The sequence below is a fragment of the Triturus cristatus genome, chromosome 5_1 (assembly GCF_964204655.1).
Source record: "Triturus cristatus chromosome 5_1, aTriCri1.1, whole genome shotgun sequence".
Taxonomy (NCBI): domain Eukaryota; kingdom Metazoa; phylum Chordata; class Amphibia; order Caudata; family Salamandridae; genus Triturus; species Triturus cristatus.
The window spans coordinates 751431681-751458547 of NC_140587.1; positions in this window are offsets into that span (position 1 = coordinate 751431681).

A 26867-nucleotide genomic window follows, 5' to 3' on the forward strand; every position below is an offset into this window, starting at 1 on the left:
AGAGGGGTGCCCCTGGAACTTCACTGCGTCTTATAGTTGTTCTGCTTGCCCCTGTATCAAGTAAAAACTTTCTGTCTTCCCCTAATAGTTCACTATGTACATAAGGTCCCTCTTGGTCTACAGGAACCTCAATAAGGGGTAAGCCAACTTCCCTCTCTAGGCTATTTCATGTATATCGCTGATAATCGGGATAATCTGCTTGTGCATACTGATACATCTGTTGTGTTGTTGCTTGTGTTGCAGCAATAGGCTGCGCTTGTGGTGGTGCTACGGTCTGTTGTGGAGCTGCCTGTTGCAGAGCTAATTGTTGCGGAGCTAACCTAGGTTGTGCATGCTGAGGGATTTGTTGTTGATTCTGATCCTGTCTAGGTGGACGTGGTCTCTCCTGGGTTCTACCTGTAGCAATATTATGTTTTAGGACTGGACAATCGTGTATATAATGACCTTGTTGTTTACAATAGTTGCATGTCCCTTTCGTAGGACCTGCGGAATCACCCTTTTGATGACCATCGACTGGAACTGACTGGGCAACAAGCATTTTCATTTTCGTATCTTTCATACGTCTTTGTTCATGTTCTTGTTCTTCTCTAATTCTATTGTGGTGATATTGTAACATCTGTAACATCTGTGATGGGGTATTACCTTGCCAGGTACTTTCGAATTTCAATACTCTATTCTTGACTTGTAGCAAAGAATTTTCAACTAATTTTGTCACAAACAGATGTGGATATGACTCGCTACTTGCTTTTATGCCACTATTTATACCAAAACATTTTTCAAATCGGGAATAGAAATCACTAGTGTCTTCATCTGGTTTTTGTTTACAGGCTGATATTGCACCCCAGTCTTCCTTTTTCGTAGTTAATAAACGTGGCAGTACCTGTACTAGTAATCCTGGTAGTGCTGTAGTCTTTTCCCCAAGCCCTGCTCCTGCAGCTCGGGCCCTTTCTTCGTTTTCTAATGCTGTCCAATCTATCTTTTGGTCTCCCACCTCCCATTCCTTTTCTTTGAGTTTCTCGTAAACACCGGCGGGTAATAGGACTTTTAATATTTTCATAATGTCGGGGTAGGTATACTCTCCCATGAGTAACATGTCTTATCTCGCGGTGGAAACCTGCTGGGTCCTTGTCATGGCTGGGTACTACTTTCTTCATTTCTAATAATTCCAGTTTAGTTATAGGCGTGTACACAAACACGCGTGTAAAGTTATTACCGTCACCTCTGATTGGGTGTACTTCGCGTAACGGGTTCTGTCTATCTATGTGATACATTTTTCTTCCCATGATGGGAACTGGAACGTGTTCTGGGCATACGAAAGTTAAATATTGGTTTCGAAATTCTAGAATTTCATTAATTAAATCAGTACCTGACCCTCTCCATTTATTCGTGAGTAGTTCTGTCAATATGTCAGGTAAGGGTCCTGGATCGGAGTGTTGGCTTTTATATAATATAAGGAGGTATTGAATCATGTATATACTAGCTAAACGCTGTTCGTATGGGTCAAGATTCAGAAACGTGTGTGCTAGTGCATCATCATTGTATTCGCTGGGACTATCAGCCCATTGTACTGCTGACCTGGCTAATTCTTGTTCGTCCATGGAATCGAGCATATGGTACCCCCTTCGATCTCGGAGTAATTTGTCAACGGCTTGGAATAGGTGTTCAGGGGATCTTGTATTTAACATAGGGTTTGGAAAATGTCTATTATATTCTGGACGTATTGGACGTATCGGGTCATTAAAGCCTCTAGTATTATTATGGGGTCTTCCTCTACCTACATAAGCTATCGTTTCTAATTGTTCTGATTCTTGCTCCTCCTCTTCTTCTGATTCTACTCTGTCTGCTTCTCGTCTTTCTTTATGTATTCGTTCTACTTCCTTGCGGATCTTTCGACACATGGCGATTATACACGCCTGTCTATCATGTTTCTCTTCTGATATGTTCTGACCCCATTTGGCAAGTCTTTGCATGGTATCGTGATCTGCCCCAGGCCTATCTTGATTCCTAATCACGCAATTTATGAAAAAACGTAGTAGTTGTCTTTGGACATCCACTTTCTGGTATTCCATAGCTTCGTTAATACTTTCTGGACCTCGCCCTGTTTGGACGAAGCGATATATATTGTCTAGGTGTTCAACCATTCCTGGTGTCGTCATTAAATACAATGTAGCTCGTCGTATACGTAGTGATGATATGAGCAATTTGTCCTGTCTACCTGGCACGGGATCGTATCTACAATCCACAAGCTGTTCTTTAAACATGTCGGATGTCGCTAATTGGGGTGTACGTTGGAGTGCTAAATCTCTAAGGGTCTGTTTATTTCGCGGCGGTGTGGCAAACATGTCTGTCGTACCTCCTGTAGCACCATCTGAGGTGCTGGGCAAGAAAGGATTCGTTGGACGTGTGATAGAGATTGTAGATGCGGGAAAAACTGTAGACACGGACGGACCTGTGGGAACTTGTGTAGGAGTTTGTAGTTGCGGGGATACAGACGGATGCTCTTGGTGTTGAACACCATCGGCAAGCGGTGTGTGTGGTATGGCATTAGCATACTCGGGAACTACGTCATCTAAATAGGAGGAAAGGAAAACGTCCTTTGCTGTTTTGGGATGTGCTTTTATCGGGAGCAATGGAGGAGTTAAGTCTTTTGGTATTTCCGGGGTAGCCTTAGGTAACCCTTCGGCCAGAAGAGGATACATACCATTCATAAGAGTGTTTCTTTGTCTATCTACTTGTTCTGAGTTTACTCGGGTACCTTCCTCGATTAATAGATTTTCTCGGGTTTTATTTGAATTCTCTCTACCTTTCTCTTCCTGTCTGAGCGCTTTTTCTGTACGTCTATATGATTCTTTACGCCATAGTTCAATGGCATCTTTCTGTGACTGTCTGGCTTTCTTTTTCCATAATTCTTCCTCTACTCTCATGATGCAATCTGCATCCCAGGTCCCCGCTGCGGGCCATCTCTGATTTTCTGGCAAATCCTTGGTGTAGTCCACCCATAAATCAAGAAATAATACGGCATCTAGGCCATGCTTATGATACATAAAATATCCTGGAGTGTCCCTAGGTGGGATGGGAACAGCTTCTTCGAGTACACCTTTTCTAGTTTTGATCTGTCTTAGTTTCGAAAAGAGCGGCATTTTTAGACCTATATTACTAGAACACACTTTATACAATGAACACAATAATGAACAGTCATTCACACCACAATATATATATAAAACGTATTAAAACATTTAACACTTAACAGTTCTACGAACGATGATAACTAATAGAAAACTAGTTACTGACATAATACTGACACTAGATAATACTTATTTATATGCAAGACATACTATATATACTGCTAAACAGTACAGATACACTGCTGAAACAGTGCAGACCGGATTTGTGTACCCAAACCCGTCTTGACCGGCACAGACTATGTGCACGTTAAATGCCTCCCCGGTAATGGTACTCACCAGGTAGCTCGGAACGGAAGGCCTCGGAACGGAACTGAAACTGGACCGGACTGGACTCGACTTGATTGGACTCGGAAACTTCGGAACCTGGTGGGCCTCTGTATACCTCGGATCTTGCTCTCTCAGCTAGGCTCTGGTCGGGATACTTCGCACTTCTCACCGCCTCGTCTGGGTGTTGATCGCAGCCTCAGTCGCCCCCGCTTGGCCGGAGGGAGATACAGGAAATCCTGCAGGTACGCGTTTTTGTCCGTTCAGCTGTGGCAGGAGACCGGGCCTGCAACGCACCTCCGGCGCGTGAGATGAGAAAGTGTCCCTATTCGGGCGCCAATTTATGTGGTAAATATTTCATTACCGGTACTATTTTTTATGCGGTAAAGTCTAGTAAGAATAACTCAGTAAATATAAGAGGCAGAATCCGTGGTATTAGAGGTTCTAAAAGGCTTTATTCCTATACAAAGGAATACAATTCGAATTGCAGGCTTCTATTCCATCACTACGAAAGTTCAGGAAGGAAGGGCATACATTATTGACAGATAATTAGTTTTATAGGAAATGCATTACAGTGAAACAGATGCAAGAGGCGTAACAGCTGATAATACAGATAAAATGTGCATACGTAACTAATAGAGGCGGATATATAGGCGTAACTTAGTAAACGTCATTATACATGATGTCACAAGTGGGTGGATCCATAAAAGAATCCTGCAATGTCAGCAGAAATATTTGGCAGAGATGCGTGCGCAGCCGCATGACGTGTGATTGACGTGCAACTAGAGGGTGAAGGGGGCTTGACATTTAGCTCTACATGTGGAGACAGAAGTCTGGGGGGTCATGTCAACCTAATCCCAAATCATATCTAATATCCTATGTTTAAAGAACTGTGTTATCCAAAAGGGAAGGTCTCTAGGATAGAATCTATTCTATACTGACTGTTAGTGCTTGTACAAGCGTCTAAGTGTCTACATGAGATGCGAGGGGGTAGGAATATTCCATGGTAACAGGGCTATGAATTACTTGCATGAGGACAGCGAGGCCTGGCCCTTTGCACGGTAGCTGGAGGAATGTTTACCTAAACTACTAGACAGGAATGTATCGGATGAGGAGCGGAGCAGATAATCTTGAAGGTGAAATACAGTTTTTGGCAGGCAACAGGCTGGATCAGGCACCGTTAGCCGCGCAGGGAGTAGGACAAAGTTCATGGATACAGATGCAGGCTCAGACTGGAGCTTTCAGAGGCAGAAGGCAGGAAAAGGCTTGATGACAGAATTCAGGGCCTACTCGCCTGAATCTGTAAAATGTGGAAAGTGAACCACATAAAGTCGGTGGCCTTTCATACTTAGGAATGGAATATTTGACCCATTCATGGCGGATCTGAAAAAAGACATGTTGACGGTGGACGCACATATATTTGCGTCTTCAAAACTGGAACTGGAGGGAACGTACATGTACTTATAGCATGCACATGGAGCCGTTGGGGTCTACGATAGGGGACATAACTGATCACAAAATTCATATTTCCTCAGCATGATCAAAGACTCACCAAAGAAGTATTGTATGGTGTACTACAATAAGTTTGATTTGTAAAAAATTTATTTGGACTTCATATACACCGTACATACACTGTAGAACAGGTGATCTTCTTCACCTCTTCAGGCAGCTGCTGCTGTCTTGGTCATCGAATCCTTGGCCCCAAAAGAAAGAGGAAAATACAAAAAGAACAGGCTAGTTGTTCTTGGTTACAAAAGTCTAATTTTAAAGCAATGGAACCCGGACAGTTGTAGGTACTGTCTAAGTAAAAAAGCTTTTAATGTTGAAGAATTCCAACCCAACATTCTCTGTTGTTGAGCACTTCAACCTTGTGAGGGGAGAACCACACAAGCAAGAACATAAAAATGTGGTACTTCCGGCAACAACCTGGTGAAGGTACTGCTTTCATGCACAAATAAGGAACTAGTACTGCTTTAACAAAAAAGACTCTAATAGTAAGTAGAGATACAATACTGTTTTAGAAAAAGTAACTATTTTACTCAGATGGTATATGATTTGAATGTATATCAACTATGGTGTCGATCATTACACAGGTGATCTTTAGGGCTGTCTACCAAAGAAGCATTTGGCCAGAAGTCCAGTCAGCATGGTCACGATAGGACCCAACTCCCAGAGTCCAACTCACCTGAGGATGAAGACAGAACCTGGTTATTCCTCTGATCTCTCAACCACATTCCCCGGAATTGTGCACACATGCATTTTTCATCTCAGCTAGTGGATGTAACGTCTCAGAAGATTGGAGGGATAAGCGTCGCTTCCACTGCTGCCAGCGGAACTGAGGAAACACACCTTAGTGGACCTGACATAAATAATGAGGTATCATACAAGTTAGAACAAACACACAATAGGCCAGAGTTACTGCTTATGTTTTATTACCTGTGCTTTGTAGTATGTAAATCAATCCTACAGTAGGACTACTCACATAAAAATGTCATTCGCAAATCTAAGGGCAGAGACCTCTGACTCTATATTTTCTGAGCATTGATATACATTTTTGTAGTACATGTGGGAGGGACAAGAGGAAGTGGCTGGAAAATGAGCAAAACCTACTAACAAATGGGTCAGGGACATTTAAAGATGGGTTCAGCGAGGCATATACTAATACAAACACACATAGGAGTCTGAAACTTGCTATTCACAAACTACGCTTCTGAGCTTACTGAACCCTAAAATGTCCAAATAGGCTTAAATCTATTCTAATAATAAGTGTGAAACACGTGTCAGCGGCCACATTTATTCTTTCTATGTTGGCTTGGATGGTATTATACCAACCCAAAGTCGTAATAATGTGCCTGGAATGGTGAAAGGTTTTTACAACTTTTCATCTCAGCATCGATAGCACTAGCTAATCCGATGTTTAAAGACTTTGCTGCTTTAACAGCAAAGGCTTTGTCTCTTACCTAGCTCAGCTTAGATAGCATGGTGCTAATTTGTTTCCTTAAAACTCTGCTAAGAATACAGACATTTGAGGTGAACAGATTTAGATTGTCAGTGGTTTTATAAAGTGTTCTACATATAGAAGCTGCTATCAAATATAATTAGTTTTATATTTTAACATTGAATAAAAAAACTTTTATTTAAAAAATGTAACAATTGAAATTAATTAAGCTCAATTTTTAACACAATGTAATACATATTAAGTAAAAATGAAAAATTGTAATTAATTCAACTCAAGTTTTAATGCAATGTAACATATATTACGTAAAAATGAAACTGTTAGTGAAGATGGCCATTTTTTAATTATTGTTAAAAAATTATTCATAAATGAAATAAAAGTATTTAAATTAATTTATTATTGAATACCTATTGACATTAATGAGGTAATGCGCTGTGACGTTTTATTTTATTAGTTCAAAGTTAATAGTAAATGTGCTGAATTAATTTACATCAATCTTATACGTTTTTTAAAATAATGTTTCGAAAAATAATAAACTTTGCATCTTTCCTATGCTTTCCCATAGGGGGAGCTCTGCCACAGTGTTACTAGTTTTAACTTTACACTCATAATTCTGTTGCTCAACTGTGTCCTTGTAAAGGTCACACAAGTGATAAACCGGACAGTCCTCAGATAGCTTGTAGTAATCAAAATAACCTTGTAAAAAGGGAAGCTAAAGCAATCAGGATTGTAGATACTCAATATTTGGCATTGTCCTGAATTAAACATTTACAGAAGATTGAGGCAATTTAGTATAAGAATTAAGTACAAAGGTGTTGTGTTTGATATTCCCAAGAAACAAAAGATTATTTAAATCAACTTATTCTTTAATAATCTTTGAAATGATCTGTATGAACTGAAATGTTGTTAATTTTATTAACGGCTTTATTAGGCTGTGACGGGCAGCACACCATCCGTCAGGATGACACAGGTCATGGTGGCTCCTCTGAAGGCACTGAAATTTGATGAGTGACCACCATGTGCCAAAGTGGGAGTTTGTTTTTGAAAAAGAAGGCAATAATGACCCCGACACTCTGGAGTTTTCTCCCAGGTTGTGGGGGTAAGTTGTTTTTCTGTTCTGTACCAACAAGCCTTCCCTGGCTGTCATGAACAGAAAAAAGTACATTAGACCAACTCCTATGAATAGAGCAAATGGCCTGATGTACCTTCACATACCAGGCCAACTCTGTTGGGCTACCGGTGTATGGTTTCCGGTGGTGGAGCCAGTAGGGGAACTACCATAGGAAACATGATGGTCCACTGGACTCTCAATAGAGAGAGCCAATCATTAGTTTGATGGCCAGGATACTCCACCATGTTTGTCAGCTAGATCTGACAAATGGGAATTCACAAGGTTTACCCTTATTCAGCAGTACGTTTGGAAGCTTTTGAATCCATCGAAGTACAATTTTTCCCAATATACTATTTGCTCTTCCTGCGAGTGCCAGGAAACCATAGAGTAAGACAGAGTAAGACTTTATTTTGTGAGCAGTATGTGATTCTTCAATTGCACGCCCACCTTATGCAAGCATGAATCCTTCAAATCCATTTTTTGCTGCTGTAAGGAAATTCCTCTTTTTGCATGATCACCCCCAAAGTTTTGGAGTGTTGCTGCTAGTTTTCCTACTCTGAGAGTGCACTGAGGTCTGCTAACCAGACATCAGTGCCAGTCTTCCAACCCCTTACAAAGTGTTTGTTGAATTGGCTACAGCAAATTGGCACAAGATGCCTTATAAGTCCCTAGTATATGGCATCAAGGGTATCCATTGCATGCAAGACAGAATCGATCCCCCCCCGCCCCCCGGGCTGCAGCAGTGGTTGTGCCACCCTGTGTGAGACAAAGTTCAAAATGGCTCACAGCCCGACACTGCCGCCTCGAAGAGCAAAGCCCCCTTTCCCTTAACAAAATATGCAAGTCTTCCCTAAGAGAAAGACTTAGGGAGCCTTGAGGCAGGGAGCTGAGTATTATTAAGTAGAACATATAAGGGCATATTTACAATGCCCCTGTGGCACTTTTACGCCGCTGGAGTGTCACTTTTGTGACACTCCGGAGGTGCAGCGTGCCGTCCCATATTTTTTTTTTTTTTATAACTCTTTTATTTGCAAAAAGAAACTCGTTGGTCATTACACATATGAGTTCACCTTTAATTACAGTGTTGCATTCACAGATCCTACACAAATTTTCTCCTCCAGATGTCATAGTACACAAGATGGTATTAGTACATGGATGATTACGGCGTTAATGGTTCGCCAAGGGAAGGGATCACGGGAGGTTCACACAGGTTTCCACGGTACTCATTCCATTTTGACCAAATTGCCACCCATTTCCGGGGACATCCCCGGGCCGCATAGACTGTCTTCTCTTTCAGCATGCACCAGTCCATGTCTTTCTTCCATGCACTAATCTTTGGAGGTGTTCCCGCTCCCCATAGGTGTGTTATATTGCGTTTAGCAATTACCTGTCCGAGCGTCGCCCAGATTCTGCCTTTTGCACACAAGTCTGTGGGCTCCCAGATGTTCAAGAGGCACCTTTTAATTTTGTGTCTCAAGTCAACCCCCCAGACAGTACGCATACAGTTGTGCACCCGCTTCCAGTAGGCTTGTATTAGAGGGCACTCCCATAGTATGTGAAGGAACATCCCCACCTCCCCACACTGTCTCCTACAAAGCCCGTCCTCACTCCTACCCATCAATACTAACCGTGTACCCGAGATGTAAATCCGGTGTAGTATTTTTTGTTGTATCAGCCTCAGTTTTGCTGATATTGCTACTTCTTTGGGGGATGAAAATGCCTCCCTCCATTCCTCGTCATCAATCTCCAGACCGTCAGTCTCCCATTTTCTCCTAAGTGTAAGCAAGGGGTCAGGGGTGTGGTGTATAAGTTTTTTATATGTGAGGGAGATAACCCTTTCCGGTAAATGGCCATCAAGCAGTCTATCCTCTAGGGGGGAGTACTCCGGGGGGGTCGTTCCGGGTGGGATATTAGACTGAGTGAGTGCTTGATCTGTATGTACCGAAAGTACTATGTGTGCGCTAAGTCGTATGTTTGCTGTAGTGAGGCAAATGTCACCATACCCTTGGGCCCCCATAAGTCTTTTATACGAGAGATCCCTATCAAGTCCCAGTTGCGAAACCCTTTTGTGCGATGGAAAGCCAGAGCGGGGTAGCCAGTGTGACTTTGTCCAACCATCCCAGTTTGCGGCTGACAATGTGCCAAAGATGGACAGAGTGCCTTGTAGGTCCTGTGAGCGTCCCATATTTTCAAGGCTATACAAAACCACCCTGCATGGCTTTCCATGACCTTGTAAATATGGAGTAATGCTATGTCTTACTCTGCGTGGAAGGGCCTTCCATGGGTGTTGCTGTGGGTGGTCCCCCACAATATGCATGGTTTTTGACACTGGCTCAGATTTATAACATAGCATAAATCTGGGGCAGCACCAAAACTAACATTTTCCCAAAGCAGGCGCAACAATGAAAAATGTTTCCTCTTTCCATGTCTGCTGAATTCTACAGCACACATAGAACGAGGACAATGCCTCCTTTGATTGTTTTTGTGCAGGAAGATGTCCCTTCATGCACAAAAACAATCATGCCAACAACACAGACACCATTGCACCATTGGTGCTCGACTGCAGTTTGTGTGCTGGCACTGGTAGAATGGAAAGGAATGTGCTGTATCTTGTAGATCTGGCGCATTCCTGCCCTATTCTTTTGACATAGGGCAGTGCAGCTAGAAGGCTGGTGGCGCTGTCCTGCACCAAAATATTGTAAATATACCCCATATGACCTAACAGTAAAACTTCCAAATTGTCGTTTTTGCTGTGGAAATGTTGGTAGCCCCATTGGCTAACACAGAGTTTCCCGCTGACCACTCAGCCCGGCTAAGTTCTGAAAGGGACTACTAAATTGGGTGCTTCAATGTATCAAATTAATCATGGCATTAAACCTGGCAAGTTCTCACTCTGTAGCCAGGTTTGTCTAGTGAACTTGCATGGTTGCTTCCACCAGACAGCTTTCTGCCCTCCTAGGGAGTAGTATAAATTACCAACACACTTAGGAACAATGGTAGCCTGCTACAGAAGGAGGTGTTACATCCCCCCTCACAGGAATCCACTCAGGGTTTTGGTTCAAAAGGCAAGCTTCAAAGGCGAAGCTGCCTTTGGTGGGAAAATGGCAATCACTCTCCTGACGGGTCGCCCCTTTGTTCAGGTAGACAGGCAGAAAGCGGAAACAGAAAGGGAAGACCAGTGCCCAAACCGGTTTTCCTGTTGGTGTGCAGCCCACAGATAGCCACACCTCTAGGGTGGGCCATTCTAGCTCCTGCCGTCTAAGGAAGGTTTAGACATCTTGAGAGTGGGCAGAATAGTGTCACTCAGCCGGAAGTTGTCACAGGGCGGGAGTGATCCTGGTAGCCCATTTGCTGGTGAAAGCACCATCCCCCCTAGGGCACTTTCTGTGCAGAAGTATGAAACCCCTGGGACCCTGAGCCTCAGATGACTACGGAAATGGAGAAAGGACCAAAGAAGGATTGCCCTGCTGACCCTTGGACCTGGCAAAGAGAGGTTTCACCATCTGCTGGACTGCACCTGCCACACGTTGGGCTAGCAAAGACAGGACTGAGCCTGTGGCTCCTGGCTCGATGAAAAGATGCTCCTGAGCCCAAGCAAATGACTCCAAGGGGCAGTCGGCGGACCCCCTGGAACCAGCATTGGGCCATCAAAGCCAAAGTAGCCAAACTCGGCAAGCCAGTAGCCACTTCTGGAGAATCACCACTGACTGCCACTGGGTGCCCCAAGAGACATATCTTCAATGGCCAAAAGTTGTACCCGAGTTCGCCGGACCCAGAAGTGTCATCTGAGTCCATATTGGTTGCTCAAAAAGGATACGACCCTCCACCAAAGGATACTGATGAACCTGCAGTGACCGGAGATTAGTAGTCCAGCAGCAGCTGGCCTTCTACTGACTCAAAGACCTGCCAAAGTCGACCCACCTTACCCGTGGACCAAAGAGTAACCTCAAGGACACCCCCGTCAACTGCACAGCACCTAGAGCATCCTTAAGCCGCCTTCATCTCCTGTATCCTCAGCATCAGGACCACTCCATTGAAGTCTATGGCAATCGTGCTGTAATGTTCAGAACTGGACTGAAGAATGCTTTTGTGGTCGGTAACTGTCCAAATACTCCTTAGTGGCCCCCGACCTTCTCCCGGACGGATTTGGTCGCCCAAGTCAATCCAGAGTAGTTGAACACAACTATTACAAACTTTTCAAAAGTTTCCAAACTTTATGGTTAACAATGTTTGTTTGAGGTTGAACTGTTGTTTTTTTTTTTGGGTGGTTTTTTATCGATATCTATGGAACCCTCCAATGGATTTTGGTCATCTTGGTCTCTAAAAATTCATGAAAATACACTGTATTTATAAATTGGTGTCTGCGTTTTTTCGTTGTTTATTAATTCTAAATGCAGTTACTAGTTCCTTTCTTTAAGGCTTTCTGTTTCTGAGCTAAAGGTTTTGTAAACGAGCCTGACTGGACCCAAGACAGTTTTTGTGAGTGCAACACACAGCAAAACCATAGCATATAATACACCAAAACCGTGCAGCTGCCACTACACATTAAAAAGAGTTGGTCACTTGTAGCTTCTATTGAACAATGCAATCTGTTAACATATTCCGATATAACTAAACATTGACATACTCAGTCTTGGTTGGTCAATGAACCATATAACATTTGGTAAAGGTTTTGCAAAAGCCATTGCCTTCCTTAATATCCAAGTGGTTGACTTTGTTGTAGGCCTGCAGTGCATTGCAGCAGCTTCTGTAGGCCTATATTGGTCAAAGGCCAAAGGATCACTTTTTCTAAAAAGGACATACAACATATCTTTTCTTGAGCTAAATTAGTAAAATAGCTGTTGACCAAGTAAATGAGGTCCGGTAAATCAGTAAAATACAGGAGAAATAAAAGAGGGGTTAATATACGCCCTTGAATCAAACACTGAAATTGGCAATAATGTGGACAAGACCTTGGGCATTGGAAAGTTTAACCCATGTTTAAAAGTGTAGTTTGACTAGTAAGTATAATAATGATGAATGTATACCCCATGTTTTAAATGTAGTCCAAAGGCGAGACCTATCAACTGAATGCTGAACTATACTCGACACAAAAAACATATACAGATGCCGAGCAACCAAACTTAGACTCGGTTATAAAGACTAAAGAGCAACCAAATCAACAATTGTTAAAACCATTTTGAAAGAAGTGAATTAACTTCCTGCTCGTTGTCACGATTTCATTTTTTTTTAGCTGACATAGTTTCCTCCTGCCTCCAATTACACCATACCATCTAAGGTGATCCTCTGGTTTTTCTTATATATTAGTCGAAGGACAGATCCTGGGCAGGAAGTTGAACTAATACCATAGTTAGCAACAATATTAAATAAAGGACTTAACACTGCATCGCACATAATAGGTGCAGATAGTTCATAATAACAGTTGGATGAGCTCTCGAGGGAATTTAACAATTCATCAGAGAAAATATACAGTAACCCCATTGTAACGAAGAAGGCTGCACATAGTTTCACCTGCCTTTATATCTGCATAAAACTCTGCGTATGGCTGCTATGTGGCAAAACTACATAATGTCAAGCCTGCCATTCACGAACTTACATTTCTTGGCATCATTTTGAATTATCACTTTAAACAATCTATTCCAATTAGATTCTAGTCTCGTTCAGTACTAACACTTCTTTCTTATACCCACTCTTCAGAATCAGAATTGAAATAGCTGTAGTAATAAATTGGAAAAGTATTAACGAACCTCACAGAGCTTCCCTAAAAGTTGATTTTAGTTTCCCACATTTAATTTTAATTGTGTAGCCAATAGTCATTCCTTGTTTACTACATGCAGTCATTAAAAACACAGTACCATTTTAAGTAATGTATCCCAAATATTGATACTGGGTGTGCACTCTTAGTTAGGCTTCTCTTACAGTGTAAAGAGGCCTGCTATGTGTGTATGATCCCACATAGCCGCTGCACTGCTACATATATTAGTCTATGGACTGATTATATTTTTTGTTTTACACCTCAGCACATCTGAATGAAGTACCTTTGTAGTATCATTATATGTTTCTATAAACCAACTCAGATTAAAAGGATGGCGTTGACTTTCATCCTAAATACAATTCAATACTCTATTTAATGATTCACATTTGAGAGAGCAGGTGAGTCTCTATGGGGGGAGAAGACCACAGTAATCTCCTCCGTCTTTACCTTATGGACCAGAAAATCATTGAGTCCTACAGCACAGTGAGGACTGAAGCTCCACCATACTGCAGCGAGCCCAAACAGGCTGAAACCAGTCTGGGTTTGCTTGAATTGCTTCTTCAGAGGAGCCTGGCAGATCTGGGTGAACAGCCCCGAGTAATTACGAGTGGCTAAGATTAATTCAAGCAATTCACCCATCACATTTTAGTTTTACTCAGTTGGACGCCCTAAGAGCAACCAGTATGCCTAGATGGGTCCTACGCTCACTGTGCCAAAGGACTCAAGCTGCACCATACTGATAAGGTCCAAATAGGCCAAAAACAGTCTGGGATTGTTTGCGTTCCAGTTCTGAGGGGACCAGACCTGCCAGTTCGAACTGAACTACTATTAAACCAGAACTAAGGCTGATTTGCACACGGCTAGGTCCTACCTGAGGTGATAGAGTGGGCAAAAAAAAACGATGGACTGGATTACGGCCGAGTAATTACCAGTGACTGAGATTAACTCTAGCATTTTACTCATCACTTTTTTGTTTTCACAAGTTCGAATTACGATTTTGCAACTTATTTCTTGGCCTCTTGGCCTATTGGCCGTATCAAACAGATTGCATTCTATGAGCACCTAGTATTGATCTTGTTGTATTTCACATGATGTCACTCTAGAATCAGAGTATAAGGGACACAATAAGTGGTTACCAGTTTGCGCCAAGAAACAATCCTCAAAGTCTGACCTCCAGCCAAGAAAAGTGCTCCATGCAAACTGCAACATAGCTCTACAAACACTTGTCAGCATATTTCCTTCTTTGAGAATACCCTACCCATCCATCCCAATGCCTGATCGCAGGGGCATAAGAGACACTACATTTCTGGGGGGGACAAGGATAACCTTTTGAACTTTCCAGTGACTGTGTACAAATTGCCCATTGTATGAGAGTGGTACGCTCTGTTAACTGAATACAATTGCATAGTTTTGTAGTGAAACATTGATAAAGGCAGGCATGTAGTCACAGTTTGCAAGCATGCTTTAATTGTTATTTATACTCACAAAGCAATTAGATCAAATGTGAAAAAACATATTTTTGAATCTTACAGCTTCATGCATTAAGCAAACAAAGGTGGGACGAAAAAAGGAAGAATAACCTGAATGCTCTTCATGACATTCATATACCTCAAAATGGAATTGGATTAATATTGGTGTATTGGAGAGAGACTGCAAGCACACAGAGCTGTAAGAGCAGATAAATGTCCAATTACTAAAAGTGGCATATCTAAAATAGCAATATGAAATCTATCCTTACCAGTAAAGAGTATTTATCATTGCCATTCCAAAGATATAAAACATGACAAAGCTACTCCTTTCTAACCAAGAATTACAGCTTAAAAGAGTATATTAAGGAGTTCCCAATGTTAATCTATGAGAGGAGTAGGCCTCACAGTAGTGAAAAACGAATGTAGATGTTTTTCACGACAAGGACATGCAAAACTTTAAAGTACATGTCCTACCTTTAAGTAACATAGCACCCTGCCCTATAGGCTACCCAGCGCCTACCTTGAGGTGACGTGTAAGGGGTTTTTAATACCAAGCTGACATGGCAGTACAATTGCACACACAGGCTCTGCAGTGGCAGGCCTGAGACATGTTGAAAGGGCTACTTGTGTGGGTGGCACTATAAGTGCTGCAGACCCACTAGTAGCATTTTTTATTCAGGCCCTGGGTATCTGGTATACCACTTTACCAGATACTTACGTGTAAATTCAATATGCCTGTTGTGTATACACCAATGTTACAAGGTTTATGGGAGAAGCACATGCACTTTAGCACTAGTCAGCAGTGGTAAAATGCGCAGAGTCCTAAGGCCAACAAAAATAATCAGCAAAAAGAGGAGGTAAGCAGGCAAAAAGTATGGTGGAAGACCACCCTAAAGCTTGCAGGTTTAATAGTAGATTCGGTGTGCCTGTGTATTGACACAATACAGAAACCTTTGTTGTCTAATGTATGAGAAGTGTTATTGCAGATGGATGATATGAGCGTAGTATGCACTCAAACTCATTATCTTGCACAAAAATATAAGTCCTATGATATAAATTTGCAATAAGAGTTAGCCTTGTGTAGGGCTCTCCCAAAAATGAGATGTACAGTGTTTGTGTGGAAGAGAGATGCTTACCAATGTAAAAAAGCCTGCTGTGAAAGACATGCGAGATGCTCACAGAAGACGGGTATAGTGAGACATGCAGAATGAGATGTGTGGCAAAGCTCAGATATGAGGTGTTATTGATGAACACCAGAAATATAGTGTTTGAGTGTGAAGGTTACAAATGAATACGGAGGGTGATAGGTCGCAAATGAGCAGTGCATGGGATGCACTAAAGCACAAAAACTTTGTTATATGGGAGGCTCACAAAAACTATAAAATGCTCAAAACTAGCAAATATGCCACGTGCTAGGATTATTCGAGCCAAAATATTGAGCATTTAATTTAAACAGTGATTGAAGGCATGGAGGCCTTGCTCAAGACTATGATAAATATTTGCAAGTGATATTTGGAGAGTTGTGTATAAACAGTGAAGTAATCTTTGGGGTAGAGTTATTGCTACCAAGACAAAAGGTCAGATGGGCAGGATAACTTGGATATGGATCGTGATGCTCCAGAAGATTTGCCAGAGGTGTCCAAAACAAAACACTCTGCTTCTGAGCATGTCCAGGGGGAGTCTGAAGATCCCTTACTGGAGAACCCTAGTCCCCCAGGGAATAGGTCTAGTGACACAGAGGGAGGCCCTAGAGGTAGAACCCCTTTATTCCTCCTGAGAGGGTATAAAGGGTTCAGGGGAGGTCCAGGTCCTTCTCAGCTAATTCAACCTCCATCTGTAGCAAAAGGGAGGTTTCTTTAGAAAGGGAATACCACCTGCTCAAACTTGAGAAAGCCACGCTCAGATTCAAGAAGGAACAGTCGGACCTAGATAAATAAACCCAAGAAGTCTAGAGGGCTACGAATATGTTCAGATTAGAATCCAATGATGGCAGCACTAGTGTACCTATAGTCAGAAAACACTCCTTTGACACTAGGAACGTGAGCAGGATAGTCCCGCCTTACTAGGATCCATACGTGGATTACTGCATTAGAGAGGGCTTGTAAAGTTCAGATGGTTACTCAGGGGCAGGGGGCAGCTAACCTGTGGCTGTCCTTTGCTAACAAAGGTAGAGACAAACTTTTGACTGCAAAGGAAGATGATGCAGACAATTACGAAGTCTTGAAGAGTGCACTCATAGATGGGTTTGGGTTAACCACTGAGCAATACAGGGTTACGTTTAGGGACACACAGAAGACACTCACTGAAGACTGGGTAGATTTTGTAAATAGTACTATTAAGGCTCTGGAAGTCTGGTTTCATGGAAGTAATAAGTATGATTAAGAAGGACTGTACAATTTACTTGTGAGGGAGCACATCCCTAATAACTGTCAAAATCAGTAACTGCTCCAGTACCTGGTGGACTCGGATCTGACCACTCCCCAAGAACTGGGAAAGAAGGCAGACAAATTGGACTGCACCAGGGTGAAACAAAAGTCTCATGGTGGTGGTGACCAGAACAAGCAAGATTCTTTTAAGGCCTGAGCGAAAGGTGGGGAAAAATCTAAAGAAAAGAAAGTCCTCCTCTGGAGGTGGGCCCCAATTCTCTTCCTCCTCTAACAAGAAACTTTGGTGCTATTTGTGAGAGAAAACTGTCCATAGGGCAAAGGATGCTAATTTTGCTAAGTCTAGCACCAATACTGCTACTACTAGTACAACTCCTAAACCCACTAGTACCCCATTGAAATAGCATTGGTAGTTGTAGAGGTCACAAACGTTTACCTGGTTTGACCTTGGGTACTGAAGTGTGTTCTGGCCTAGTCAGGGCACCCACTCAGTCTTTTTTAGTCTGTGATGGTGCCACTGAGCTTGCCACCCTTATTGTAAGTTCCACTAACTCTGGCAAATACAGACAACAGCCTCACATGAATGGTCACAAAGCTTTAGCTTACAGGGACACAGGTGCCAGTGTCACCATGGTGACAGAGAAAGGTATGTCCTGAGCAGATTCTACTTGGTCAGATTTACCAAGTGAGCAATGCTAGCAATGTCAGGACAGATCATTTCATGGCAGATGTCAATCTCAGCTGTGGAAGGGTAAAAGTTCCAAAGAGAGTTGTGGTAACCTCAGACCTACCTGTGGACTGTCTACTGGGCACTGATTTTGAAACTTCAGCCTGGTCTAAAGTGGAGTTCAGGACTCATTCAGAAATTATGGGAATTTCAGCCAGTGTCTTTGCTGTCACTAGGGCTCAGGCCAAGAAGTTAGGCCCTCAGAGAGCCCGGGATCCTAAAAAAATGGACCAACCAGCTCCCAAGAGAAGGAGCAGGAAGGGTAAAGATGTATCCTCCTCATAGACTCCCAGTGCGAATCAGCCTCCTAATTATTATTAATTTATACAGCGCTGAATCACCCCGAAGGGGTATCTCTGCGCTTAGGACGGAGGGCAGCAGCCAGAACAGAGGGAATCAGAAGGGAGATGATCTCAGTACCTATGAAGGAACAGTCCTAGAGGAGCTTGGGCCTGACAAGGCAGAATTACTAAGGGCAGGGCGGCGTTCCAGGGAAGACTTCAGCCTGGGGCAGAAGGCCTGTCCCTCTCTTGAACAACTCGGACAGCAAGCTGCTGCTGAGAAAGCAGGGAATGTCAGTGGGTCCCACAGGATTTATTGGGAAGATAGGCACCTGTTTTCTGAAAGTAGAGACCCAAAGCCTGGTGCCACCATGAGGTAGGTCATACCTCAGATTTTTCCAATTGACCCTGGCACAGGACTTTCACCTTGCAGGACATCTTGGGTAAAGCAAGACTTGGGACAGGCTTGTCCCTCACTTTCACTGGCCCAACATGTCTGAACACACCAAGGAGTTTTATCACTCCTAGTAACCTGCCAAGCCAGTGGTAAGTCAGGTGGCACTACAAGGGCCCCCTTAATCCCACTACCAGTGGTTGGGGTTCCCTTTGAGAGTGTAGGGATAGACATTGTAGGTCCCTCAAACCCTCCAACAGCATCTGGACTTAGGTCTATCTTAGTAGTGGTGGACCCACTATATATCCAGAGGTTATTCCCTCTAGTGTCACTATAGCTCCTGTAGTGGCAATGGACCTCTTGAGAATCTTTTCCAGCATTGAGTTGTCTACGGAGGTCTTTTCACACAGCTGAACTAAGTTCATTTCTAGCTACATCACTGCTATGTGGAAAGAGTGTGGTGTTAACTATAAGTTTACCACACCCTACCATCCACAAGGTAATGGGCTTGTTGAAAGGTTCAAAAAGACCCTCAAAGGTATGATCATTGGACTTCCAGAAAAGCTTAGGCTAAAATTAGATTTTTTATTACCTTGCCTTCTCTTTGCCTACAGAGAGGTTCCTCAGATGGGGGTGGGCTACAGCCCATTTGAACATATGTTTGGACATCCAGCTAGGGATCCATTATGTCTAGTCAAAGAAGGATGGGAGCAACCTCTCAAGCCTCCTAAACGGGACATAGTAGACTATGTACTCGGCCTGGGTTCTTGCATGGCTGAGTACATAAAGAAGGGCAGCAAAAATTTGTAGGCCATCCAGGAGCTTCAAAAAGCTTGGCGTGACCAAAAGGCTATACTAGCAGTTTAGCAGCCAGGACAGAAAGTGTGGGTGTTGGAGTCTGTGGCCGCAGCAGCTCTCCAAGACAAGTGGATTGGCCCCCACACTATATGGAAAAGAAAGGTGAGGTCACCTACTTAGTTGAAATAGGTACTTTAAGAAGTCCCCACACGGTACTTTATGAAACCTTTTGTTGACAGGGCTGACATGAACTTGCTCATGGCCACTGATGAGACAGGAGGAAGAGAGTGACCCTCTCCCTGATCTCCTCTCTCAGGACCCTGTTTATGGATTAGTTGAAGTAGTCTTGGCAGACAGCCTCACTGATCAACAGCAAGTCGATTGCAGATAGGTTTTCAATCAGTTTCCTGGTCTCTTTTCTCTGACACCCAGTCAAACCACCTGGCAGACCCATGCAGTACACAGGTGACAGCCTGCCTGTGAAGTGGAAAATTGACAGTTAGCCTGACCATGTAAGAGATTTCATCAGGACAGAGGTCCGAATGAAGCTGGAGTTGAGGCTCATTGAGCGTTTAGATCGTCCTTGGGCTCATCCTGTAGTCCTTTTACCGAAACCTCACACCCAGGATGGTAAGAGAGAGGTTTTGTGTTGACTAAGGTAATAGGTTTTATGTGGACTATAGAGGCCTCAATGCAGTCACTAGGACTGATGCCCATCCAATTACAAGGGCAGATGAACCGAATGATTTGTTGGACTCTGCCAAATGTCTCAGTACATTTGACCGGACTGATGATTATTGGCAAATAAGATTCTATAAGAATGCCAAACCAAAAACAGCATTTCCAACACCCAAGGAGCATTATCAATTTATTGTGATGCCTTTTGGTTTGTAAAATATACCTGCCTTATTTCAGAGGATGATAAATAAATCTTAACAGGTCTGGAAGCCTATAGTTCAACATTTCTAGATGATATAGCGGTCTTTAGCTCTACCCGGGAGGATCACCTGGTCCACCTCAGAAATGTACTTGAGGCCCTGCAGAAGGCAGGCCTCACTATCAAGGCCACAAAGTGCCAGATAGGGTAGAGCATGGTTGTGTACTTGGGCCACCCTATAGGCGGAGGCCAAGTTCAACCATTGGAGAGTAAAATTCAGACCATCATAAACCGGATTGATTCCACTCCTCAGACTCCGGTCAGAGCATTCTTGGGCCTGACTGGGTACTACAGGAGGTTTGTTAAGGGCTATGGATCCATAGTGACACCCTTTAATGATCTCACCTCCAAAAGGAGGCCTAAGAAAGTTCAGTGGACAGGTAGCTGTCAGAAGGCATTTGATGACCTGAAGCAAGCCATGTGCTCTGCTCCAATTCTGTAAAGTCCTGACTACTCCAAACCATCTATTGTCCAGACAAATGCTTCTGAGATAGGGATAGATGCAGTATTATCACAGCTTAATGCAGAGGGCCAGGATCAACCAGTGGCTTTTATAAGCAGAAGGGAGAAGCGTTGGTCAGCTATTGAGAGGGAGGCCTTTACTGTGGTCTGCACCTTGAAGAAGTTGACGCCATACCCGTTTGGCCGAAACTGGGGAAAGGGCAGGGGAGTATACTCCCCTCTCTCCAGCCCTTCCTCTTGTAGGGACCCCTGAGTCGTTTCAACCCTTTCCCTAGGGTACATAAGAGCACCTCTATGGTTGGGTCCTCAGATTAATCGTGGAACAAGACTCACCTCGGAAATCAAGAGACTCTTCAACTGTCTGGACACTTGGACTTTGTTGCACTTCAACTGGAACAGAGACTGCATCAAGGAAGACTCCTGCTGCTTGGGGTCTCTCTGTTCTTCAAGTCTTCTGTGTCGTCTGTGTCTGTGCTTCATCCAGGTTCTCCAGAAGGCCTGAGGGCATCAAGTACAGCCGAAGTAATCTCCCTTGGAGTGAAGGAGTCACTCCCCGTCATCTTCAGGCACTGCAACAAAGCTGACGGGTCTGCTTCTCTTGTCGTCCTTCGAACTTCCAGAGGGCCAGCTACACAAGTGGTGGTTCTGCAGCTCCCTAGAGGCCTGACCGGTCTTCTCTGCAATTTTGAGGACAGTATACCTCGACGGAGCTGCTGGTATCAAACCCCTGTGCACAGTGTTGATTTGCCATAGCCAAGGCTTGTTGTATCTGCACTCCAGAGATCTTCAGGCTACAAGAAGTTCAAGCCTTCTGCACCTCATCCCTTGAAGATCAGCATCCTCACTGCATCCTCTGCACCTCCATCTTTGGTGAGGTGCCTGAGGTCCTCTTGAAACTCCTGTGCCTTCAGCCTGTGGGTCCTCTCGAGGGTCTTCCTTTGCTTCTGTGGGCTCCCCTGCGTGCTCGGGCCTGCACTGACTCTCCTGCACTTGGTGAGTGCCTTGGGCCTTGCTGGTCCCAACGGTTACAACTTTTTGCTTTCCATGGCAGTTGCAGCTACCAAAGCTTGTTTGTGTTCCCGCCGGACACCCACCACCTCAACACGGACTATCAATGTGGGACAGCTCGTGCATGGCTCCTAGTCTTCCTCAGCATCACCTTGTCTTCACAGCTACAGCGCCAAGGTCACCATCTTTACTCTTGAGCCTCCCTACATCGGTGGGCATTGTGAGTCTGTGCATACTGGTCACTTCGGAGTAGCATAGGCTCTGTCCCCTCTGCTTGCAGGTCCTCCGCTTCAAGTATCCAGTCTTGGATTCCACCGTACACCTTCACAGGCTTCTCCAGAGGCATCTTCTTCAAAGTCTTCCATTGTCGTCTATGGCAGGTTCTGTCGTCATTTAACCCCCATGCACCCAGCTTCGCTGGTGCAGGTAACCTGGTTCCTGGGACATCCATGGTAGGGGTTGCTCACCAACCTCCTGTCTTCCAAAGGGTTTCTTCTGGGTCCTCTGGGAAGGGTCCTTCTTCTTTAAAACTGCAACACAACTTCTCCATTGACTTCCATCCGGCACACGGCTGTGTTTCCACTCTACACACATCCTCCGTGGGTACTTAACTTGGGTGGTTCCTTGTCTCTCCGGCTCCTCTGGTCCAAGTCCTGTTCTCCTTTGCAGTTCACATTCCACTTTCCTAGTATGTGGTTTGGTTTCCCCCTGGAGACCCGTGTATATTTGTGCTACTCATCTAAATTATTTTGAAGCATTCTTGGGTGTATGGTTGATATCTCCAGGTAGGAACTATGCCAATGTGTTAGTGATTGTGTTGCATAATAAATAGACTTATATTTATAAACACTGTGTGGTTCTTTTTCACTTCATCTACGCTGTTGATTAAATGTGGTAAAACAAGCTGCTTTACATTCCTTCAAGATAAGCCGAAGGCTGCTCTACACAGCTGCCACTTTGAGAGCTTTCTATGGTTATCAAAGATCACGAAAACCACCAGAAGGGTTGCCTGGATTAGTGCAAAGTACATCACTCCTGAGAGTGTTCACCATATACTAAGCCAGCCTCCTACAACCACCAACACCAGTTCTCCATTATACTTCTCCCAACAGGGCAGAAGTCCTAAAAGAAGTGGGGCACTAACCAAGTTATGCAGTATGTAAGTGACATCACAGCACTTGACATCAGAACCTATGACCACACAGGAAGTGATATCATGAAAAATTACATCAGAGTCTAAGGGGACAGGATGTGGCTTAACAGCTAGAGAGGTCGACCTCGAAGCTTGGGAACCAGGTTTGAATCTCGGCAGGGACGCTTAACATCCTGTGATTCTGGCCAAATCACTTAATCTCCCCCATGACTACCAAATATTAAGGTGTCTGTCTGTAGCATAACCGTGCTCATGTAAAGCGCTCTGATACCTTCGGGTCAAGTTCCCACTATATAAAACTCTTTAAAAAAACTCACATATGTTTAGCAGGTCTATCATGAGTACATTTGAGCGCATTACAATATTTAACAAATTAGATTTTGCGTCGCAGTTGTGCCAAAAAAGTGATGCAAACCCAGAGCAAGAACTAGGCCTTTACTAACACATTTAGTTATCAAAACGCTGCCAGAATGAAATTGGCAACACGGAGAACTGCCTAATTGGTTGCAAAGTCAGCATTTTAAAGCATCTTATGGGGTTGAGGCACCTGCTGCATACATCTTTATGTACCCAGTAAATCTCAGGAAATAATATTAATGGTAAGATAACTCTGGAAGTCAATGCACTTGCTGGAGAGACAGTTTATTTTATGTAGATGGGTAAATGGGTTATTGCTTTTAACATAGAGATCCTTTAGTTACTTGCAGTTCATAAATTATAATCCTTATCATATAGCACAGCTAGTTATAAAGGAAAGGGCATGTGACTCCTACACCTTGTAACCCTCACTATCTTATGTAACGCATCCTGTAAATTTATTTACACACATATGCATTTTAGTCAATATATCATGTGTATGTGTGATGTAAAGTGCTCCAACACCCTGGATTGGGTTGAGTAGTGCTATGAAAGAAATAAGACAAACTAGTGGTATTTAAATTGTAATTTGTGTAAATATTAGGACAGATCAACACATCTGATACACCACAACCCAAGAAGTGTGCTTAGACAATGTCTGATGCTAATTTGAGGTTCAAGTGCTCAAAATAAACATTTCAACAAAACATTAGCCTTTGAGTGGCTGAATTGCGCAGTGTGAAACAGTCAAATAAGGTAGGGTCGGGCTGAGGAGGGCCAGGATGCAGACCGCAATCAACAAACTCAAGACTCTTCCTTTGTACTGAGAGTGTAGGCTGCAGGACTCCCAGGTAGCAAGCCGAGGTGAGAAAAAGTTCCTGAAGCTTTGCAGCACAACTAAAGGGAAGGTCACAGGTGAAGTGCAGGGCCATTAGCATGTCAAAGCACTAGTGCTTTTGCATGCCAATGGCCCTGCGACTGACAGAAGAGAGAGTGGAAATTCTTTTGTCCCCTTCTCCCCCACCCTTGTCGCCCGTGTCCCCCCCACTACAAAATCTGTGGGGGTTCTATCCCCCAAATTTCCCACGCCCATTTATGAAGGCACTCGAGCAGGGTTCAGGAAGTCCCGTAGACAGGACACAAGAAGGCGCTAGCGGTTCATGCTAAGACCAAGCCATCGAAGTTTGCCCTCCCAACAAATGGAATGCAGCGTGCAAAGCATGATAGAGGTCTGCAAATACTGCCCAGTACACTTTAAGCTTCCGGTTAACCAATCAGCTGTTTTCTCTCTTTGCTCCACCCACTCCCCTCAGCAGGCACCCAGACATTCGAGAAAACTGTGGAATTATCTGTGTCTGAAGTTTGATGTGCAGCGTACAAAGTGTAACACTGCTCTATAAACATTGCCCAATTCACTCCCTCCCTTAAGGGTCTGGTTAACCAATGAGAAGCATTCTATCTTTACTCCTCAAACCCTTCTCAGCAGGCACAAGTGCCCTTGAGGATTGTGGAGGGAGTCCTGTAGAAATGACACAACACATGTAGGACTTAGCAGTTCATGTCAAGATATGGAGACTTATTTACAAGCCCCTTGTGGCACATTTCCGCCGCCGTAGAGTCACTTTTGTGATGCTCCGGAGGTGCACCGTGCAGACTGATATCTACGAGGCCAAGGAAAGCCACCCTGCGTGCCCTCGTAGATAAGGTGTGAGGCAACACAGCACAAGTTGCTGCGTTGCCTCACACTGCGTCAAGGAGGCGTGCCATGGGCATTGCGTTGGGTGTTTCCACTCAACCCGATGGTATTCAACACATTCCCAGATATACTACATAGCATAAATCTGGGATTGCGTAAAAACCATGCACCTCTCCAGGGTAGGCGCAAAAATTGTTTTTGTGAAGGAAGGTGTCCATTCCTTCACAAAAACAATAGCATTTCAACGCAGTCACCTTTGCGCCATGGTGTTAGGGTGTCTGTATTGGTGCTAGGCTGTCTAAACCGTGCCAACTCAAAGAAAAATATGATGCATCCCTGTACTTTCCTTATGGCACAGTGCAGTGCCCCAAGCTGGCTGGCAGGGCAGCGTTGCGTTATTTTGTTGTAAAGAGTCCCACAGTCCTTTAAATTTGACTGCTCAACTAATCAAATGCAACGTGTAAAGCGCGACAGGGCTCAAGAAGCACCGGACAGTTCCCTGCCTTGTTTCAGTGCTGGACAGCTGATCAGCAGCCTTCTCTCTCTGCTCTACCCACGTCTCCCCGCAGGCGCCAGACACTTGATAGCAACTGAGGAAAGTTCATTAGAAATGGCACAAGAAGTTTGTGTCAAGACACAGTCCTCGAAGTCTGATCTCCCAATAAGAAAACCTTTTACATCGTATCACTGTTTGCATGTGAGTGATGGTACCACAATGGGCAGACCCACCTCGCCCGAAAGCACTTGCACATAAAGATTTAGGGGCCTATTTACAAGCCACTTGCGACACCGGTACGCCACTTTTTCCCATGTTAAAAGTGACGCACCAGCAGCGTACGGGGAATTATAAATAAGCCCCTTACTTTTCACATCTCCGTGGACCGTTGGGTAATCCCTGCGGTATATAACCTTATTCCGTTATTAAATGTAGTGATAATCAAATGCATGCCTTAATCGTAGACTAGAATAAATATCACTGAAATGTAACATGAGTCAGACTTTCTTACGACTTGGCTGTTCTCTTTATAACAAGTCTTTCAGGCAAAAATATTGTATTATGCTTTGCCACATAACTATGAATAAATATAGTCATACACATATTGGTTTGGCACTATAAGCAAATGTTTTAGGAAGTATTCAAGTACTCTAAACTCACCAATAAGCGAGTTTGAAACTGTCAGACCCATTTGGGGGTCCACAGGGCAGACCATTATAGCTGGGCTTGGGGGTGGTTGAGGGCTCGGATGTGCTGGGGTCCATTCTACTGGGCCAGGCACATCCTTCCTGAACTTGACTCTGATTGCAGTCAAAGGCTTCTCAGGGACATAGTGTGGGAGCAAGAGGTCAGGACTTAACAGTCAAACAACAGGCAATAATATATTATCCGGTCAAGTGCTTATCTTTAACTTAGAAGAATAATACTTTAAGCATACAGCAAAATGAAATACTGCACACTCCAAAGGTGGTTTGGGTACAGGCTTGCAATGCGAAATCCTGTTACCTGCTAACATGCCTGCTTCCCTTCCTATCTCTCTCAGTCTTTTATGGTTATCCTCAAGAAAATGTATGGTTAAAGGCTCTATTAATTACCCCAAAAACCTTTCCGTTTACGTATTAGCCCAGTCTCTCATTTTAGAGGCACAGCCGGGTTATCTGTGCAAACAAAGTGTGGGCTCAGCAGTGAGGTCATTAGCATTGTTGGGCTTTGGCGCTGGTGATGTAGAGGCACAGCTGGGTTAACTATGCAAACAAAGTGTGGGCTCAGCAGTCAGTGAGGCCCTTAGCATCGTTGGGCTTTGGTGCTGGTGATGTAGAGGCACAGCTGGGTTAACTATGCAAACAAAGTGTGAGCTCAGCAGTGAGGCTCCTTGCATTGCTGAGCTTCAGCGTTACCGACAGGGATCATAGATGGCAGTCGTGTGCCTCCCTG